At 37.0% G+C, this 23,414-nt stretch overlaps 1 protein-coding gene across 2 annotated transcripts in view; it reads left to right on the top strand.

Annotated features, from left to right (window-relative positions):
• LOC124630305 (syndecan) overlaps positions 1–23,414 on the top strand; it is a 275,530-nt gene that overhangs the window by 151,538 nt on the left and 100,578 nt on the right. The gene's annotated exons all lie outside the window — the stretch shown is intronic.

The raw sequence follows: 23,414 nt of genomic DNA, 5'->3' as shown, positions 1-23,414 counted from the left end.
TTAGCCTAATGGTCAACAATACACTTGACTGATAAGCCAAGTCCCCCAATTGCCCCCCTGAATGTTATCATGTTGTCCCCTATGATTTATGTTTTTATTACTTTGATTTCATATCTCACAACATATCATATATTTGCCTATTGCCCGTGTGGAACGCAAAAGTGGACTTGTTATCGTTATCATTTAGACGGTAATAATGATGCTCTTGAAAACTCAAAAAACACTATTACACGACATAAATAACTGGTCACGTGCGAGTGGGACTCGCGCGCCGACGGTTTTTGACAATGCGTAGCTACAGAATACTTCTCTAACAAGCTATACTTCTTTACTTACCATTGAAATAAATTATTAGTTAAAAGAGATACGTAAATATATGCAAAAGATGAACACTTATGCATATTTTTCCTGCCAAACCTACGGGTACCATTTCATCTACCCAATTTACAAATGATAGCCTGGGCTCACAAAGTTAACATGACTTCCGAAATCCGTAGAAACTCATACAAGATGGTCACCGACCGCAGTAAGAAGTAGCTTAACCTTATTGTCACTAACCCTATGTACCATAAAAAATAAAAACAAAGAGATGTTTTAAAGATAGCGGTCTTTAAAAACATTAAGGCGATGTTACAAATGTGGGGACAATACATTTGTAACTCCATTCGGTTTATTTATTATCTAATTAACTCTTTGTTTTATCTTTAACCTTGCAATTTGTATAATTGTTTCGATAAATGTTCTTTAATTAGGGGGTGTCCTACCCTTTATAATTGATGCAGTCCTTTGGTGGTTTTTGTTTCAGTATAGAGATAAATGCCTTGAAAAGAGAGAGTAATTGTGATTATCAAATGTATGTTACATTTTAATTAGTATTATTTTACATACTCACAATCACACAGAGTACCTACTATGAGTACACTTCAATTAGTGCATTAAAAAATGAACCCAATATCGGTGGACATTATTTTCTGTTTTTCAATGAATTAAGTATGTTGATAAATAAATATCTAAATATAAATAATTAAAGGGATTCAGCGTCTACCACAGCTATACTAGTTACTTCACCAATAGATCCCACCACCTGCGCCATAAATACCTTTCAAACCCAACAGCCTAAAGCCAGCTACCCACTGTAAAGCCTCCACAAGTTAAGCAAAATCATTTCCTAACACAAAGGAGTTAAAAACCGCCCACGCTTAACCAAAAACAATTGCTAGAGTATAACAATATGAAACCCCTTTATGGAGAACAAAATGACTAGTGGAGGTACCATTACGGAAAATCTCCTGAGAAAGTAGCGCGCCAAAATGCGAGTATTCGGGGGACGAGGAACGTTACTCTCTTCGCCCTTCTATGTCTTCTTTGGACCCGAATATTTATTGTGATACCAAAAATCATTGACAGACGTCCCAAAGAACCCGAATGCCTCTATAATTCACCTGTTACTAATCGTTTTGGTCATGCCCACCGTACCTATTTGAGCTAGATGAAGGCACCTGACCTACCACCTACCATAGTAATAACTATGGCATCTCCGCTCATCCGTCCTTACTCCATGAACCCCTTTAATTGGACAAAGATAACTCAGATAGCAGGAATTCCGTAAAGCGTAACACTTCTAAATGATTCAGAACTTTTAATGGCAGAGAAAAGAACTTGGCGAGTTGAAACAAATAAACTCGAATGAGTAACGAGTAAAGTTTTTGATGAGTACACTCAAAGACAAGGTTCGGGATATTTGGATCTTTGTAGAAATTATTGGCTTATTAAGCTGTGGACCTCAAACTGTCTGTTACTTACTCCTTCATGGTAAAATACGGAACTCTTGATGGGCCGACGATCTGGCCAAGATCGCTCAAATGGGCGAGCCTTGGGGGAGGCGTTTGTCCAGCAGTGGACGTGTTTCGGCTGACACGAGAAAATCGGACATAAGGATTAAATGGTTGAACTCATTTTATATAATTTGAAATGAATACAGATTCTGCCCTAGTAGATGATCACGAAGGTCCTTCCCAAAATCCTAAAAGGCAACAAACTCAAATGTGAACTAACGTATACCTCTTTGGACATTTCAGTTAACTTTTCTATTCCTGAACCAGTACAGTAAGGAATACAATAAAAATAACCCCGTTGGTTAGTTATACGACGTAGTTATATCCAGGTAACTGAGGTATATACAGTCACGTCTAACTGAATGGCGTTTTCAGCACGTACTGCATTCCTACCGACGAGGAAGTTCCATTTAAAAACTGAAAAAGTCTAATGACTTGTTTTACTAGGAGATTTTGAAGCTGGGAACATTTTTGGTTGTTTAGAATATTTTATTTGAATAGTGAACTTCAGCCAATATTTACCTAACTATTTTGAAAGTAACAACAAGTAACATAATTTTCAGCTGTAATTGAGTGAATTTACATATGATATTAGATGTTATTTATTAGATACTGTTAAGAAAATCGACTAATCTTTACTCATATTATAAGTTGTTGCCTAAGGTTCGCCAGCGTTCCGAGGCAATTATTTCCTATAAAACTATAAAAAATAGCCTAAGTGATTTCTCAGGGTTCAGGGTCTAGAATATGTGTACCTATTTCAATCGTTTTAGTAGCTTTGCTGCGTAGGCCGGACTGAGAGATAGGCAGACTTACTTTTGCATTCATAAGAATTATGAAGGACTTAACATATTGCGTACGTTTCAATAATAAGTAGGGATTTTGTAATACCTTAACGAGCCGAAACCAGCATTTAAAGTGCTTTTGCAAATTGCGAGGACAGTTGAGCAAAGGTCAATTTTGACGCACAATTCTTTATAGATAAATACACCTGATGACGAATGTATTATCTAGATCTCTGAATTGAGGTCACTTATTAATCTTAGTAGGCTTATATACTTATCCAATTTGTATGATAAAGTAAGAATATATTATTTATATATTTTCAAGTATATTTACACTTCCTATTAGTGAATACCGATAAAAAGAAATAAATAGAAACAAAACGTGTACCTTAGGGTGCGTCCACATCTGGCGAATGCGCCGCGAATGCGCAGCACGCGAGCCGATCGCGAGCTGTCCGCGAGCTGCGCGCGTGCATTTTTGTTCATGCGCCGCTTCTGCGCCGCCCGCGCGCAGCTCGCGCGCGACCTAAGCGCCGCACGCGAGCGGCGCGCAGGCGGCGCGCGACGTCTGCCATCTTCGATAGTACTGAGCCAATATACGGAACTGTGAGGGCGAGAACTGATTGCGCGCAGATCGCGCGCCGCTCGCGCGCTCTATACGAGCCTTGCGTGAGTTGCGCTAAAGAGGCGCACCGAACTATTGCAGTGACTGCACGCGCGCAGCTCGCGGACAGCTCGCGATCGGCTCGCGTGCTGCGCATTCGCGGCGCATTCGCCAGATGTGGACGCACCCTTATAAAACGTATTGTAGAAGAAAAAAATATTTTCGTGTGAAAAATAATGATACTTACTTATTTAATTTTTCCTGTCGTAATAGATGAGTAGGTTACGTAAATATCGTAGTAGATAATAGTAGATATACATAGTTCCTAAGTCACGAATCCTTGGATTTACGTGTGACAGCTCGTGTATCGGGGATTACACTTAAATAATTAAGCACTTCAAATAGTGATGTGCTTCGCGCATATCTCACCGGGATTTCAATCTTCAACATTAAAATATTGCAAACGGGAACGATAATAAATGTCGGATATATTTTTGTGATTAAAAACGAATTCATTGCAAGTTGCAATTGAAATCGCGATGTATGTTTACAAAAAGGCATTAATAAAAAATGAATCCAGTGATGTAATGTTTTTGTATGACGTTTTTTGAGTTGCAATCAATGTTGTTCGCTCGTGCATGATGCTTGGATTTATCGAATAAATTTTATATATCTTTTTAAACCATAATCATGTCAGAAAAATGCATAAAAGCAGAAATTAAAAAAGTTTTAGTATTAATATGATTTAAGAATGCCATTAATTCGTTATGATGTTCAAATTACAACCTTGACCTACTCTCACGGGAAGCGGGAGCAAATGACAAACATGAGGGTACGTCAGTTCCGTTTCCCTTTACGACCTTACTTCAATAGAACGTTAACGACATAAAACCTTTATAAAAAGTATAATTTATCTTCGTTACATGAACAAAAATATATGAACTTGTTTAAAATAAACATTCATAAAACATGTATTTTCATCTAAAAACAATTCAGGTTATTTATTTAAAAAACTGATACAATATATAGCCGCAAAAATGTGTTACTCTTTCCCCTGAACAGTTTTTGCCTAATGGCTTTTCGGAATATGTAATTCGAATTTCGCTTTACGAACAAAATTTTAAAGTTTAATAACGCCTATTAGAGATTGGGATCAAAGCAATCGAGCGTTAAACTGCACTGAAAATGCGGGATTCTACGTCCCGTGCACAATGCGACCGGGGCGTGACTGAAAGCCGGGACATCCCGCGTCGCGCGGTAATTGCCAGCTGTCCCGGGGTGTCGCAGCCCTACCTGTGACGTATGCAGCTATCCTGTTAGGGATGTTCGTTGCTCACCGAGCATTATTGTTGGTTAATATTGGTTTGAGAGGCCTTTGTGAATTGTCAAGTGGGCGTATAATCTCGTAATGTTCTAGGGCTTAATTTCGTCGAAAATTATGTTAAATTTGATAAACAAAGCTGCTAAATGTTAACGTAGTAAAGAAATGTTGCAGATATTTTTATAGAATAACGTTGAACACATGTTATAACAAATACTATGACGGATAGCCGTATCGACTAGTGGCGTCTGATCGCCATCAGTTTTATATCGGATGAACCATTTTACTTGTAACGACTTTATTCTAAAATCGATAAAGTTAGAATTTATTATTGCTTCATCGTTAGGCTAGGCTGCGCCCAAGAGAAGAGGGGCAGAAAAAAATTAAGCAATCAATACAAGATGTTCCACTCTTAGGTACACAACAAACCGCGTACAAATGTTTGAATAACTAACTTTTTAACTCTTAGGCCTCTGCCTCGAATTTTCCGGGCAGCGGGGCGGCAGCGGCGGCGGCGCGGGAGCGGGGCGGGCAACGGATACCCGTTCTCGAAACTAGCGGGCAGATCGCGCGGCACTATAGCAGTGTAGTGTTGTGTTCTGTTGTGTTTGCTGTTCCATATGGGTGTCCTCTCAAAGATGGCCGAAATAATTAGCTCTTGCACGTCCGAACACATTTTGATACGTCACAAAAAAAATGTATAACACTATGCCTACAATGCAGATGCCCAACGCGGGCGGTCACCGCTTGACTGGAGCGCACCGCTCGTTGCCCGCCGCCGCGCCGCTCCCGCGCCGCTGTATTCGAGGGCCGGTCCATATGAATATACGCGTAAGATCCTGCCGCTCCCGCGCCGCCGCCGCTGCCGCCCCGCTGCCCGCAAAATTCGAGGCAGAGGCCTTACGCTCCGTTTTGGTGGACTGTGGACCAGTCTACAAAAAACATTTCAGCACATTACTATAGACAGCCTTGTTATTTCTGTGTCAACAGGATCTTGTATTTACAATCGTTTATCTTTTGTTTCAGGTATGTTTCCCGATTTCTCGTACCGACAACTACAAGGTTCGACTCGAACTTATCGACTTATCTGATGTGTTCATTACATAAAAGAAAAATTATATTTAAGCATTGAATTTATCACACATATCCTGAACATAAAAAGCATAATTTCCTCCATTATAATATATGTTTAATGGTCTACGATATTTTTATGGTATCGTAATCGTGTCGTACAATGTAATGATCGTGGTCGCAGCTCTCGATCACTTGATAGATGTAGTCCCTTGAGTTTTCCACTCTTTGCACTCGATATTTTTCACGCCACCGTTATAATAGAAATGTTTAATGAACAGTTCTAATATTCACAGCCATTTAATGCTATGCATTTAATGATAAAGGAACATTCAGTGGGGAATTTGCCAATACTTAATTAAGTAGTTTCGAAAAATCATGGAAAATTGACAATACATTTACCTGTGAAGGATAGTTTGTATGTTAACATATTTAATAGCAAAATACGATAAAGCTTCTCAAATATTATCCTCCAAAAAAGCCTTTCTTTCAGCACTTTTCCCAGTCACTTGACATTAAAGTGAAACATTTTAAGGTCAATCTCTTAAGCGCGGGATTAGTCTTAGGGGGACATGTGACGTCGCTGTATATTACATCATTTATTTTGTTAAACACCCGACGTGACAGAATGTCGATACAGGCGCTTGCTTCGTAAGTAGTCTTAGAGCAGTTAACCAACCGGATTCGCCATGAGCTCAAACCTATATCAGAAAAAGTATGCCAATCTTGGCATGTGGGGCGGGCCAACTCAATAATTAAGACGTGATAGCTTAGTCATACGCATTTTCAATTACATCGACATCGTTAAGTACTGTCGTACCGGGAATAATTATCTTGCTCAAAATGAAAAACTGATTCCATATCACGACGTTTATTGCTTGGGCTCGAGAGGTGAAGTGACACACTTCAATATAAAAAACTTATTCTATGGAACAAATCGAATTCATTTGAAATGATTGCCCGGTCAGTATCAAAAATATCTAACGAATAAAACCTTACAAATGAAAGAGTTTCTAACTACGTTACAGTACACACATGGCAAAATTGACAAACACAAGTATAAACTTGAAGTTCTATACACATACGATTAAGAGAGGTGCTCTTGTATACCTTACCTTTTGTAGAGGGGAAGACACGGCAATGGCGTCTCCAGTTAATTCAATTCTCTAAGTTAGTACCACGTTAAGAAAAATGCTCAGAAAATATAAACGAACGGCTTGAAAACGACGATAAGAAGATGATGTAGCGCCAGAAAAAAATAAGGATAATATACGAAATGGCTAGGCGTGTGCTCTCAACGTGGACAATGAGAAAACGTTTCGGTCATTTGTCAAAGCCATGAGCTCGAATTAGGAAAAAGGTGACCTTTGGCTTTTTTCTTGTAACTGTTAATATTGCAATCACTTTTTTCTTATATTTCAATAATATTAAGGAGCAACGGATTTCATTAAGGCTCTCATTTGAACATCTTTGACAGTCGTCACAGGTAGTAAAAGTCTGTAAGTCTGACAACCAGCCTTGCCTCAGGGTATCGTTGAGTTACCTAGTTTGAGAAGGTCAGATATGCAGTCGCTTCTTGTAAAGCCGACCCCAACATAGTTGGAAAAACGCTAGGCAGATGATGAAGGAGCAACAAATTGCAAAGAAAATCACAGCGCCTACCAAAAATATATAAGCAATCAATTGAACCAACACAAGATGCTACATTTTTTCTTCAAAGATTATAAATTCTGTAGTCACGTCGTCTACACCCTTTTACCCTTCTTTTTATAACGTCACGCGTTGAAAGTAATAAAATTTAAAGTTTAAAAGCTAAGTAATAAAAGCCCGTTTCACAGTCCCAAGTCCGAGTAATAAATATTTTCATAAACATGATTGAATTTTCAATTAGGTCTTACACAGCAGTGAGTATTTAATAGACACCGTCTAAATGTAATAATGGCCGCTTTTGGTACTGTGATGAATATATTTAAGGGCACACTGCAAACTTTTAGTCGGCCGACGAAATGGATGGTAACTAGTACGCACATAACTACCATCAGGTCTTTGGCCGGTATTGGACGAACTTAAAACTTTGATTTAATTCTAGATTCCTTAAAAAAAACAATCATCGGGCCAACAGTCGACCGACTTTTTAGTCTCCAGTGTGTGGGACTCTTAGTGAAAACTTCAAGAGAAAATAAAATTCTACGAATATTATATAGAAATGTTTAACGTACTTGACCTTTACTTAGCTTTTTATCTAGATCGTTTTTTTGGTTGTTGAAAGGCCGTAACAACTTATTCTTACGTAGGTAGGTTTTGTAAATATTAAAATGTTGATATAGAATTGGGCACACTATTGTTAAGTTCCTTGTGAGTTAGTAACAATTTTCTTCAGTTTCTTTAAAGAAATCTTATTATACCATATTTTATACCCATGATTACACTATTTATTTCTTTCACTTTGTTACAACATAGGGCTATCTACACATTTTAGTTCATATACCTGCTAACAAACCATGGCAACATTTCCGTCTACCAGCCGCTCTCCCATCCGCGTTCTAACCGCACCAAGCGCAGCTTAACCTTAATCTACATACAGTCCCACGTGTCCATTACTTAGACACAAGCAATCCCTAGCTCCTACATACGAAGTAAATAAAAATCCGATCAATATTTTGGTCCACCAATAACCGTTTATTTTAGCTATAAGGGGAGGTGAAATATAAGGGATGGTAATCTTTATAGAGCTTTAGATTACCTAAAGTATTTTAGATAACATAATTTCGACGTTACCCGAGTGTCCGGAAAAGATAAATAATTTTTTTCAGTACTAAGTTACCTAATTTAACGAAAAGTTTGTGTTCCCGTCCTTTGGCAATGGAATAAAACGCAAAGTTTTTAATTTGCCGCCAACTACATATTATGTCATTCGCGTTAATGTTAGTGGGTCACAAACTTTTATGTTTGCATGTTAAGCATGAAGATATATTTTATATGCGAGCTTTATGACTTTACGTTTTTTACGAGTAAAATTGTTTTACACATATGGTATTATTTGTAAGAAAATGTGTAAAACATTTGCAGTGATGAGACCTCTAGCCTCTCACAAGCATGACATGATGATATATGTATCTATAGACAGATCACTTCATACAGATTCTCATAAATGTCAGATAGGCAGTCGCTCCTTGTATAACCCTAGTACTCAGCTGCATCCCGTTAGACTGTCAGCCGAGACCCCAACACAGTTGGAAATAGTCTAGACGGATGATGATGACAGATTCTCATCAATGACATCTAGAAATATCACTGCACGTAATAACACTTTTATCTTTATGATATCTAAACGCCACATAAGTAGGTAGATAGAAACAGTCTGTTCTCGCATATCTGTGCAATATGCTTGCAAAATTGATGGTCCCTGATGCAGCGTTATAAATGTCCCGTCAGACGGTCGTAATGCTGCACTCGCTGATGGATTGTCTGAACAGCATACAGGCTAGCCGCTAGCGAAAAGCGTAATACGCCTTTCATTGGATGCGAAACCAAATCTTTTTAATTTTTTGATATAAAAGTAGTATACATGGTAGACATCTACATAGGATTTGGTGTAATAGAATATTTAGTAGATTTTTCTATAGGTTCATGTCATTAAATAGCAACTTTTGAGTACCTAAATTGATCTCTTTTTGTGACATAAAGTTGTTCTAAGTTCAGCTATCTGTTGGCAATGCCTAAATTCAGAGACAAATTTTCGTATTATTAATTCTCTTTTGCTAAACCTTTTTCTTCTAAACGTCACCTGTCTCTAGTAAACGTCAGTTTTTTATTGCGAACTTAATACTTTTATAGTCTTCTTTGAATATTATTATTTTAATAATTTGTAGCGAATCAGTTTAGAAATAATGACTATCATAATAGAGGATTCAGAAGAGATTCCGTGTTCACACTGCGACCAGCTTCGGCAGACGTTTATGCTGATAGCGTTATCAGCTGTGGTACCGATGGTCCTGTTTACTGCCATACTGATGCTAACAGTCACTGGAGAATTGGACGTGCAAGTGGAGTTCACGACATCCCTCATTGTGGAGTTTGTATTCGGACTTCTCTATGTGCAGTTATTCGTCGCGACGGTCCTCCTCATCATCAGCTTCATGAAGAGAAAGCACCCTCTGCCTCTGAAGTATCACTACTGGTACTTCTTCTTCCACACAGCCATCACGGGCCTGTTCCTCGGGGCCACCTTCGTGATGACCATCGTGAACAGCGGCTACTTCTTAGCTGGCTTCGTCTTCTTCGGAGGGTGTTTTTACTTCTACATGTTATACAACTTTATGGAGACGAACAAGAGCGTCTGGACGACTTTAAGAAGAGCTTATTGAGATATTTGAAAATGCTTTTGAAACTTAATAAATAGCACTCCGCTGTCTTAAAATTGTTTGTGAATTTAGCAAAGTTAAAGTGAGTTTAGGTGGCTTTTCGTTAAGTCTGATAAGGCGGGGATTCGGTAATAATTGTGTTTAGTATAAGTTGGTAACTTGTCTGTATTGATGTCGCTGGCTAGACATTCAAGTTATGGGTCGTTTGGGCTACCGAAATCAGTTTTGATAAATCTTGTTATAAAGTTTAGGTAATCTGTGAGTTAATAACTGTTGCCAACACGTATTATTCACCGTCCTGGGTCTTGGAATTTGTAATGCTTTCGGGCCTAATTTATACGCAGTTCAGGTATAGTGGCATAAATAATGGCACAATATTTTACTACACAAGAATTATTTACTTCGGACACAGCAACGCTAATGTTGCTCATCACGTTTTAAAACTTCAAAGTTTGTAGAAGATTTTTGATATGTACTTAAAAGTCATCTATTTCGTCTGTTAATAATTTGTAATACATAGTATCATCATAGTAAGTGATACATAATAGACACTACAATATTTATAGTGAAAATAACAGATCCTCTTATTTAATCTTTATTTACTCGATAATATCAACAGCGATCGAGCCTGTATCGCACTCTGACAGGGACGAACTCTCAGATAGTACAGCCGATGATAAATGACGGCGATTAAACAACTTTATCCAGAGCCATCTACATCCATCCTCAAGTTCGGAATCCCAAATCGAATAACAACAACAGCAAATTGAGACGATTGTACGAAAAATACAAAGGGAAATAAATCTGCATATTAACGAGGCAATTAAAATATTCGTGTAGGAACCTATCTTGTCTCCTCAGTTAATTCAGGCGTTTGTCGGCCGCCCCAATTTCTGAGGCTCCAAGGCGAACCACGTCATAATCGGATTTATGTCTCTGAACCTCACATAAAGTTTATGAATTTGCATAAACTTTACTATCGTATCAGCCTTTTATGTAAACTTTGGGAGTGTCAATTAGGACTGGATTTTCTTGTTCATTTTAGAAAGCAATTACTGGATCGTTTACGTTTTTTTGTATGCTATACTGTGTTCAAATGTATCCAACTACAAGTCTACAGTGCAATTTTTTGCTGCATAAAGAATTTTCAATTTTAAAGAAATAACAATACCACGTAGAGCAATATAATTTTAAATGTATTGCATTGCTTACAAATTCACTTTAAAACTTAGCTCCCGATCTAAAAATCTAAACGAAACTCGACTATGAAACAAACAGCCCCCCGAACACATATTCGGAACACATACACTTCTAAAGATACAAACTCATTCATTTAATACATTCTAAAGTCGTCGAGGGGCATATAACTTGTTGTTCCACCAAACTGAAACTTATTCTCACAACTACAGCGGAGAAAGAAGCTTATAAAAACCGGTACGTACCGGTTAATAAAACCGTAAGTTTACAAAGAGCTCAGGGAACAAATTGGGCTAACTTTTTAACCTTTTCTCATCAAATTATGTTACGGTCTGACGGTACGGCGGGTTTCGACTGTATTTTTTACGATAGCGCTCCAGGATTTTGAAGTGTAAATGATAGGCGCCGTCGAAAATATTGCCAAGTAATGAAAGTAAATACTGAGTTAGAATTTGCAAAATCTGCTTCGTTCGGACAGCTTTGGGACGGTGCTTTATAGCGCTTTTTATTTTATCCTTTGCTCTAAAACTTGGAGTTATTATTGTGAAGCTTTGGATTCAGCATTTTTTTGCGATGCCTGGTTTGTTTTATTTCATTAATTGGCACGTCTTTGCGTAAGGTCTGATATCTTTACTATATTACTACTGTACTACCGTTTCCAGCTCTTATTTTACAAGAAGTTATTTCCTCTCCAGGCTAAATACATAGATATTGAGAAATAATATTGGATACATTCTCATTTCCACCAAGACAAACATCGTATGCGTCATAACTAGCCCCTGTCCGAGAAAGGTGATTACAGTCCGATGTTTTTATGTGATTAATTCAGGGAAACATGGGGCTGCCCCATAACACCGTGTATTATGACACCCAGGGGGTTCTGTGTTATCAACTGTTGGTAATCTGAAGCCATTAAAACAACACACTATCATTTATATAGAGGCTAATGATAAACTAGTCGGAATGTGTGTTCGTTGCGTTCTTACATGGAAACCATTATACGATTGGTCAAGATATTTGTTCCCTTTGTTGTTTGTTATTGGTATTAGTAAACGCAGTAACAAACTCGGGCCAAAAAAAAAATCTTATGTATTCAGTAACATCTTAACTATGAAAAAGTTTTAGGGTTTTGACGCCTTAAGAGCCTTGCGAAGTTTTTTTGTAGGACATTCAGTACATGGTTTTATAACAGGACATACGCCTGACCCAGAATAAAATATTGACGGATGCGACCGAAACAGGGTAAAACAGCTCGTGTATAATAAATTCTAATTACTTAACATTAGCAGTGGCATTAACAGCACATCTGATAGATGACTGTGAGCGCAAAAGTGACAGAACTCACGCTGAGCACTTAGTATGATACATGAACTACATATTACATGTACCTAGTATCCACTAATAGTTGGGAGGTCGTTAGTGGTATGGAAGTAATGTGGTTTTCCAAAAATCCATTTTGATTATGGAGTAATTTTCGCGAAAGTGTTTTGAGTTACGGGCTTGTTATTTGAGGTTCACTTTAAACTTGACTAATTGCTTTGGAATACGATGGGTGTAGGTATGTATTGAATTGACTATATAATATCCAGTAATAAATACCCTATTGAGGTTTAGGAAACCACAGGAAACATCTACAATCTTTTTTTTTTGCTAAAAATTATTACATTTCAAACATATCCAAAAACACATTCAAGCTTACTCAGCTGCAAAAAACAGTAAGCAACACCAATTACGAAACACAGACTTATCGAAACCAACAGCTTTGCCCTTTCAGCAGCTGACAGCAAAATGATTTTTGCAGCACAAATTCAGCCAGTAATGAATATTCATAGCAACGATGCACTATTTTGTGCTGCCTTAATTGTGTTAACGTTTCATACTAACTTCGTTAAAGGGAATTGTGTCTATAACTCTGCTTTTATGTGGTGTTACCGAATTATATTGATTTCGGGTAACTGACGGGTTCTGGGAGCCCTTTTGTGAGAGGTGAATGAAAATGTTAGGATGTAGAAAATTGTGCGCATCAAATGATATATGAAGATGCAAAATTTTAGGGTTTGCTCTTTGATTTGGGAAAATAATTATTTTTATTCTCGGTTTGATTTTTATAATTAATCAGCTCTAATTATTGACAGAAAGGAATTATAATATACATAGGCAGACATACTTTTCAAAAACTACTCTTACAATTTCCATTTACTAAAACATTTCCCTTCATAGTCCACTATTCGCAATCCCAAAGTTAACTTACCAACTACATTTTCACCATCCAAAATCAGAACGCCCGACTTCCCTCGATGCAACAGCCGAGCTCTCCCGAATTAAGTTTCTGACAAATTGAGTGTCTGTACATCCGGAACTCCTGTATCCTCAGGTAATTGGCCCAGTCTGAGGGTTCCACTTGGCTTCGGCACTGAACATATTGAAGAATCAACTGGTAATCCGTTGCGGGATTGTGGTAGGTGATTTTGATCGCAATATCCTGGTATTAGTGCGCTCTATTGGACGTGAATCAATTTGAAATATGTACGGCTTTAGTTTCTTATTGCGGTCTTTGTGTTGCGAGAAAAAGGTCATGGAGTGATGTGGCGGTGAAATGGCTGTCTGAATGATTGGCAGCCTTTTAGCGCTTAACGAAGTTTAACAAAAATGAAGTGGAAAGAAATTTTTGTAGCTACGTCGGTATGTTCGATAGCTATTTGACAAAAAATGACGTTAAAACAGGTGTCGCAGGCAGAAATTAAACGTTTCCGAAAACATGTCACGTCACTTCAGTCCTGATTCGAAAAGGATTTCATCGATTAGAGTCGATGGACGTCCAATAAAGGCCTCTAATATCAGCCCCCATTAAATAGCTCCCAAAAATATTACACCTGAAATGAGTGAGAAAGGGCGAACCATTTTCACGCCTAAACTTGTCGGGGCTCCCATCAGGCATTCTACACACGCGCCACAAATGACCGAACCAACGGTAACGGTAGATGGCGGTGCGACCAATTAACTTGCCGCGTTGTAAAAACGTGTGTAGACTGCCTTATTGGAACATTCTATTCAATGATCGGAAATATTTGAGCATACGCTGGTTTTAATAGTGGTTCTAAAGGGGCTGTTTGGAGATGTTGCTGTTTTGTAGTTGGAATTAACAGTTCAATGTGGTAATAAAAACGTTTCTTTAGAAAGAAACTCGTTATTGTTTTTTTCTCATCTTCCAATTTGGTATAAGCAGACAATGTCTAAGAGCGGTCGGCTATGGACTTGACTGATAAAATTGTTAAACAGCATGAGAATTTTGTTGTTAAAAAAAGCCTTCTCGAAGAAATTTTGTAAATCTAAAATATGAAGCTTTCTTTAAAATATTGTATTTACCAAATCCTTATTTTCCTTTGCAATTGAAACGTCACTTTAATAAAACGCAGGTCTGAAAGTTCTCTAAAATTATATCGTCATTTATTTCAGTCTAATGCACTCTTTTCGCGGAGGCAGACCAATCGGAATCAATTCACTCCAGCCCGCCCCGTCAATTTAACTTCGATTAAGCCCACGGTCACACTGGAGTAAAAAGAACTATTCGAGTGGTTTCTTTATAAGCTTATTGTGTAAGTTCACACAACTTGGACAGTTTCCCGACTGCTTATTGTAATCGATGCGCGGTGTGTACTTGGGTTTATTGTGTGGCGATCGTCGATTTTTTTTGCTTTTAGTTTTCTGAGAAAACTTTGTGGTCATAAGTTTTTCATGTTCTGGAGGGTAGTTGGCTTGTCGTGTTAGGTAGAAGTATAGGTTGATGGTTGTAACAACTAGATTATGTAGGTAATTATTTTAAGCTGTAATAAATAATTATTTATTATACAATACATACTTTCAATATATCTCACGAAGGGCTTGTGAGGAGTCAACGTTTTCGTAAGTGTATATTCTCTTGTAACCTTACCTTACGGTTGTGAGAGATAAGTATTTTCGGTACCCTGATTAAGCCAGTATTCACACGTAATCTGGAGTGAAGTTTTTGCGGAAGAAAATTTAGGGTCCAATAGTATTATAAGGTATTTAGAGAAAATATAATTTAGTTCGGCCACAAGAGTGCGACACTGTAAAATGGCAAAATGAATTTTGTTGATTTTGGCAAACGACATTATTTGCGAAGTCGTGGTTAATGCATGTGAATGAAGCTTAGCTGTCGTCTAAGATAAATGTATTTCTTGTTGCCTGTAACTAACTGTAGTTTATTTATAGAGTCGGTGATAAAATCTTGCAGGGTTCAAAGGTCACTGGATTTTATGCGTTCACATACAAGGCTTGCAGGCATGTTCCTGCCTATCATATAACCTTTGACGCTTTCATTATCATCTGCCTAGCCTTTTCCCAAGTATGTTGGGGTAGGCTGCCAGTCTAACCCAATGCAGCTAAGTAACAGTATTTACAAGGAGCGACTGCCTCTGAACTCCTCAACCCAGTTACTTGTTCAGCTCAGTACCCCTTGACCCCTTGGTAAGACTGGTTGTCAGACCTTTGACGCTCTCTGGCTTCTAATGACCCTTTACTGATTTTCAAGTGACAGCCGGGGCCAATGTAATGTGAAGCTTATCATTACACCCATCCAAGAAGCAACCGCTCCAAGAGTTGCTTAACCGTATACGTACCTAAGCTATCGACCTGTGCTACAGTTACTTAGTCACGAGCACAAGATACTTTGAATAGAAAGATATTTAGATAAAATCTCAGAACATTCAGATCGTTGGCTTCGATAAAGATCCTTGAAGCCACTGCTACTGCTGAATTAGGGATTTTATCGAACCTCGCACAATTGAAGCGTCTTCTCAGAATAATCACAAGGTTGCTTTCGCGAACTAATAAATGGATTTCGGAATGAAGTAGGTAGTGAGAATCTGTCTTTATGTAGAAGTGTAAATAGTTTGGGCAGTAAAAACGTCTTTAGTCTATCTTAGCTCCGATTTTTGTGTAGTTAAGACTGGTATGTTATTTTTTTTAGAATGCTTGCTATCAAACTATAATACACTGGCATTAGTGGCATCATCATTCCACTCCAGGATTTATGATTTTATCAACAGTTCTTCTTCATTATTACCCAAGTTTAGTCAAATGTAGGAGCTATTTACCATACAATATTATGTTAAGCGTTGAATAACAATGACACAACTACCCTGAACCCTTCGAAAACGTATGAATACAAATTAATGCTAACCTGTAGCGAAATTGACAAGGTACTTGTAGAGTTTAATACCCTGAACATGTTGGTGATAACTATTTAACTATTCCTAGCTACTTTTACAACATTCAATACCTACCTTTTACATGTTTACTGAAACTGGTAAGTCATTTGACAGAATAGAAAAACAACAATACAGTTAAATACTGACTTCTCAGAAAACTAAAAAGCAAAAATACATTTAGTTGCATCGGTCTAAAAGTTATTTTTTAAAACATAAAGGATTCTGACAAATTGATAACCTTCTCCTTTTTGGAGAGTCGAATCAATATGTCTCTAAAAACTAAAAGCAGACATTTATTTTGATCCTTGATCTAGAAATTCATCTATCCCTTTGTCATTGCAGACATAGGTAATGACCAGTTGCCAATTTAATGGACCATTTCCATATTTATGACAATGTTAGTAGGATTACATTTATCGATTTACAGCTATATTTCACAGCATGTAGTTTAACAATTTCCTCCGATTCCCGTCCCTTTGCAAATAAAATGGATTTAGGCACCCCTGAAATCCTCGTGATAATCGGAGAATATACGACAAATGTCCCTACCCGATGTAGGTACTCCTTGCCGTTCAACTAATCTACTAGAATAATCGGCAGGGTTGGTGATAGAAGCCTTGAGACATCACAGATTAGCTGTTTTATTTTGTCTATTTTATGTTGAAATGTATAAGAATTTGCTCCTTCATCAGGGAGTAATAATTCTTCATCCTCCTCTATTTAACCAAAACTGTAGGTACCAAATGAAGTGGCTGCACTTTTACTTAAGTAATTAAAAGATGATCAGTAAATGATGTTCTACAATCAAGACTACTATCAAAAATGAGCCGAAGGCGGTTTAAAGGAGGGTTTTATATTGATGTTATTTTTAGCAACTCTAGCAGTCTTCCACAACCCTGAGGCAAACAGTGTTAATGTACCAAGATGTCTACAAAACCTAATAAATTATCCAACAGAGAACTAGTGATTCTTTGAGCATAGCTCCATAATCCTTACCTAAAACTCTGCAGTCAACATTAGCCATTAACTCGTACTATTAAAGTTGAGAATAGTGTGGCATATAAAGTAATTGTCGTTGACCGTACAAACTTTACTGTAGTAAATGTTGCGTAAGGACGATTGAATTTAATTGCTTTTGGGTGGATACGGAATTACGTAGGGCTGTCAATTATGCCTTTTAATTATTTGTTCAGCTGGCCAGCGGAGTTTGTATGGGAGTTTAAGTAAATATATGGCGGGAACTGAACCCGGTTCGAGAGGATTATGCTGTGGGATTCTGAATTTACTTTCTGTGTATTATTTGAGTACCAATTTTAAAGTTACTGATATCAATTTCAGAATTACTTTTTACACAATTGCTTATAACAGCGTGTATCGTTGTCCAAATTCATGTCAGGCCTTTAATTTAAACTTGTAACTGTCGTTGGTCCCAGATCGTTGTAGGTATTTTTCATATATCTCCCATTCACTGATCAGTTCCACCCACCCAGATCATTCAGACATCATACTGTATTGTATTATTGCTACCAAACTTTTTTATCTAAACATACTTATCATGCAAAGAAAATATGAAGAGCAAAAAACCAAGATCTTACAATAAGAAATCGTACGTCGAAGTTGGGTTTCTTATGAAAATGCACTCGTGTCTACAAGAAAGTTAGTTGCTCCACTCTGGTGTTGTTATTTTAAAGTTCAAGTCGGTTCTTTGAATTTAAATATGTTGTACATTAGAAAAGTTTGCTGTAAATCTGTTTGTCCGCATCTACTACTTGGTTATACATCTTTTAGAAGTTTCTTTGTCACCATCCTCCTACATATCCATTTGAATTTTTTGAATTGACTTATACGTTTAAAAACTTATTTCATAGACAGACTTATTTCATAGTAACTTTGTTGAACTGTTCGTCGAATTCGACAAATTATCTATCTAGTTTAATTTATCAATGAATACTAAGAATTCCCATTCAAACCCCAAAATTCTAGTGCTGCTACCCAATTTCTGAGTAGCAGAATTTAATAAAATAATTTAGCGAAGAATTATTTCAGTAATGTCGTAGCTGTCCAGAATTCGTAACATTTCGCCCTAAATGCCTTACAAAAATTTTCCAATTCTTCAACGAAAGCCAGACATTTTAATGGCAATCTTAAATTAATAAATTCAAAGTGCCCTTGGAAACAGACTCTACGTTTAGATATTGGACGCGTCGGTCAAAAATGTGAAAGATAACGAAATCATAAAAATAGAATCTATCTATCTTAGTGATTGTTTATCTATCAAGCTAGCACAAATATCGAATTATTCAATTTATATTAGACTAGGTATAACCAAAAACAGGAAACGAAACTCAAAAATCAAAACTGAAAACTCCACGCCGGTTTCAATTGCGTCTTAATAAATCGAGTGGTTGGTTGTATTGGACAGGGCGACCGCGGTGTTACGATGTATTGTAATCGATTCTGCTGCTCGATTTCGCTGAATCGAGTCGGTTTGACTGCGGACTGCAGTGTCCAACTTGAAATTGATTCGGGAACGAACAGTGAAATTCAGAATTATTGTTGCTGGATTCAGAATGATAGAGGAAACATTCGTTAAGAGAATATTCGGCCTTTTCCCCGAACTACTGCTTCGCTTGAAACAATATAAATGACTCGATATGAACACCAGCCGAATATAATGTTTAAATAACAATGTCAATCTGTGAAATAATTTAATTTCGGAATTATATTTGCCGAGCTCGCTGCGCCATAATAGCTTTTATTATGAAAAGCTGTTCGCGTAAATTAACAGATTTATTTTGTGGGGACTCTTTGTGACAATGGTATTACGAGGAAATTGATGCTTTCTACTGGATTTTATCCAGGATTGGTAGAACTAGAGTATTTGTTGAACACTTAGAATGTTATCATGAGATGTTCTTTTAAGGTCTTTATTTCCTGGCTGTGCTTTTGCTTTTTCGATACCTTTACTTACAATATGTGACCGATTTTGCCTCACCCGATGCAGCTGCCATAAACCACGAATTTGAAGGCTTCATACCCAATACAAACGTCAAGCATTCATATAAACCAACACAGTCCATAGATGATTGCAACTTTACGACTAACCAGTTTCAACGTAGAACCACTAAAATGTTAGAGGCGTGAGAACTTTTGACAGCTCACAATAGTTTCTGACCATTTACGAGGGAACTTGTGACTCGTAAAAATGTTGGTCGGTCATCGTATAAAGTTTATTGATGATCTTTTCGATAGATGTTTTGGTGTTTTTTTTGTTAGATTGGTAGGCAAACAAGGAAATTATAATATAATAAGCAATACATGAAAGGGACCTTCCCCTTTCACTCAAGCAAAAGTAAGTCGACATGTATATCTTGCCTGTCCTAACCTACGGTGCGCAAACCTGGTCCCTCAACGAGTGTCAGAAGTCCAGGCTCAAGGAAATTACTTATATGGATAGAAAAATGTATGACGCATTTTATTACTACGAACTTCAATGCTGAAGTATTTAGAAGTTAACAATGCATATGTATGGAGATGAGACTAGGTAATAAGCCAAGTTAGGCGGGAGTCATCTGAGAACAGGACACAATTGCTATTCCACCAATTTGTTATTAATTGCTTAGCGTTCTCCCTAGCATGTTGGCGTCGGCCTCCAGTGAGATCGGATGTAGTTAGAGTACCTTTGTTTAACATGGAGCAACTGCCTACCTGACCTTCTCAACCCAGTTACCTAGGTACCTCGATAGCCCTTGGCAAGACTGTTCTAACTTCTGTCCACAGTGCCTACCCTTAACGAATTCCAATGATGTCCAAATGACAGCAAAGATTCATATTTTCTTTATGCTTATCTTACTTTCCGAAACGAACCTACTATTTCACTGATATCTAACCTTAAAACATCAACTACATAATTTCGCCAGCCAAAAACAATAGTCCCCGTTATCTGCATTAGGCCAGCAGTATTGGGATCCAATTTACTTGGAGTCACGTTCAGCTTCTAATTGCCCCATATCGAAGGTCTATGGTTTATATCAATATGTACGTGATCGGAATAGGCTAGGCAGATTGATTTCAGGACTGTGGACGACTATTCATGGGGATTTATCTCGCTGATTGGGTATATTATTGATGTTTGCTATGTTTTTCTTTGTATTTATGTCGTAAAGGGTTGTTGGCTTAACCAGTTGTATGTATGCTGGGGCGTACAGAATAGATTTTCTATTTTTTGTAATTAGCGGCATACAAGCATTTAAAGGTGTGTGGACGTAGTTCGGGTTATAAGTAGATACCTACTTGATTAGCCTTGTTTGTTTAAGGGTTAAAAATTATTCGTTGTGCAAAGAATAATTGGAGTGTAAAGAAAATTGATTATGAAGGTGCTAAAAATAAATAAAAGGTACTTTAACTTCTACTGCTACTACTTCTAACTACCTATACTAATACTTTAAATTAAGCCCATCTTAGTAAACAGAATTTTTAATAAGTATATTATGTATAAAATATAATAAATACTAAGCATATTATAAGCCCTTATATTTGCAAAGCCTGAAGAAGGCCGTGTTAGGCTGAACTTATTTAGAACAGCTATTATACCTGAACAAGCCAATAAATATTTTGACTTTGAAATATAATGGCTAAATATTTCTTAATAAAATGTTCAAGTCCCAGCTTTAATACAACATGATATTTTTTTTTATAAAGAATATAAACTAATGTGAAGTTTTATTTTGGTTTCAGGTACGTTTCACAGTACAATTGAGTTCAGAAGAGAAAAACTTGGTTTGTTAAACCTTTTTGTCCCCAAGCTCAAGAGCTTGCTAGATAAAATTGTATTAAAAGATAGCTAGAGCAAGTAAGTTATACCTACATATAAAAAGTACTTTTAGTAGAACTGGTAAATAAATAAATGTGAACAAAGCAAGCAGACAGTTTGCCCGATGGTTGAAAAAAAAATATTTTTAAAGAAAATTGTGATTTTAATCAACTGTATTTAGTTTTTCTTTTTAATTGATTCATTCATTTCCATACTGGTTAATGGACCCAAACAATCTATCGGCCGACTAAAAGTTTGCAGTGATCTCTTAACCAAATAAATAGTTGTCTACCCTATAAGTATACGAACAAAAGTGACCTCTATCAAAAGTATAACATTAGGTAATAATCTAGTTAATACCGGTTTCAGTCCTAGAGGAACATAATTCGATTGTTATTGTCCTAGACAGACCCTAACAATACCTTTCTTATCAAACCCTTTAGGTTACACAATAGTTGTAATTCTAAATAAACAATAGCAAGGAATGTAGAATAGTTTAGTATCTTACACGTTATTAGCCTACCTAAGATTACAACAATATAGTTAGGTATGTAGGTACCAAATTCGTGTTTTGACTTGTATTTTATAGGTAATATAAATTATGATTGACGTTGGTATGATAAGTGCTATCTAAATGATTGAAGTAAATATTGAGGAAAAACTATTTTGGAAAACAAATAACAACGGAATATTGACGTTGTAATTGTGACTAATGGGTTTATTTAAATTTAATTTCTACATACAAAGCTAAATTACAGTTTGGTGCATTCTTTTTTTGTGTGATTATTGAAACACACGGGATTTTTTGGTACTTAATATCACAAGCAGTACCAAAGCCCCCAGTTTTAGCTAAATGGATTACCGACACCTTCATTTGTCAGAAATTCTACAAGCTACTCTAGATAACTGATAAGTCTCGATAGAACTGAAAATCGATCTGTCTGCTAGTAATAGACATTTTATTATCTCTGGAATTCTAGAGCAGCTTTCGGCTAGACGGGCAAATCTTTTGCTATTCAACCCCTATATTAACTCTAAGTGTAGCAAAAATTGTGATCTTGGAAAATAAAGGGCTTTTTCCAAAGAAACTCAGTTCAACAGACACTAAAGAATTTCTTTAGATTTTAGCGTCAGACGTTTCTTAATCAACGGAATTCGATAAAAGACAGGGGTTGAAAATTATTGACATTGACGTGAAGTGAAACCGTGATGGACTGCGAGATAAGTTCTCCCAAATCTCCCTACAGCATTTGGACTACCTACTTACTGTATGTAAACTAGCTGTTATGTGCAAATTCTTATATCTTGAGACTTCTGAAACGACTGAACTAACAGCGCTTTAACACCAGTGGATTTTGGGCGACAAAAAAACCCGGGGCACTGTTTACGTGTGTTGATGTAAATTGTTTGCACCCCACGGATATCCTATAAAAACATAGCGAATAATCTGCTAGTGAAAAGCGCTGTTTTATTTGAGGTTAAAGAAAGAAGCTGATATCTGGATAAGAACTAAAAATATCCAGGAATCACGATTTAATGAAAGCATTGACAGATGTCCTTATAAAGGTCGCCGGAAGACGCTGGATGCAGGTCGCCTCCAACAGGTGTCTGTGGAGATCAAAGGGGGAGGCCTATGTTCAGCAGTGGACGTCCTATGGCTGAGATGATGATGATGATTGGAAGTGAAAATAAGTTTTAGATTTCTAGGTCTATCACCACGTGCCTAAGGCTATATTTTATTACATTAAAAATAAGTTAACAGAGACAAAGTCGCTCTGTTCCAAAACTTTAATATTATGCTTTTAGTAGCTATCCTTTACCCAAACCCCTTATATTACTTTTAAAAGTATTTTAGCGTTGGGACCCTTTTTTGTCATCTAGCAAGGTCGTGGGTATAGTATGTATGATATACGGCAGATTATGTGTGTGACCCTGTCATTCATATTAGCTTGCTTGCACGCTTTTCATATACATAGTTTATGAAGGGCCCTGGTGTATTTTTGTAATACTTAACTTAGTCATATTGATTACGTATGAAAATACTTCAAGCATATAATAAAATTGGGATATAAGTGCATCGAGCTAAAGGAGATTTTCCTGTTTCTCTTCTCATTTATTTGCCTCTTTTATTTTGAAATTAGCCTAATTGTGGCACTTAGTTCTCCTTTAAAGCCATCCTTTGGCCTAAAGATA

This window comes from Helicoverpa zea, chromosome 1 (genome assembly GCF_022581195.2).
Source record: "Helicoverpa zea isolate HzStark_Cry1AcR chromosome 1, ilHelZeax1.1, whole genome shotgun sequence".
Taxonomy (NCBI): Eukaryota; Metazoa; Arthropoda; class Insecta; order Lepidoptera; family Noctuidae; genus Helicoverpa; species Helicoverpa zea.
The sequence above is the reverse complement of the archived record's forward strand: the minus strand, read 5'-3'. Positions and strand labels throughout refer to the sequence as shown.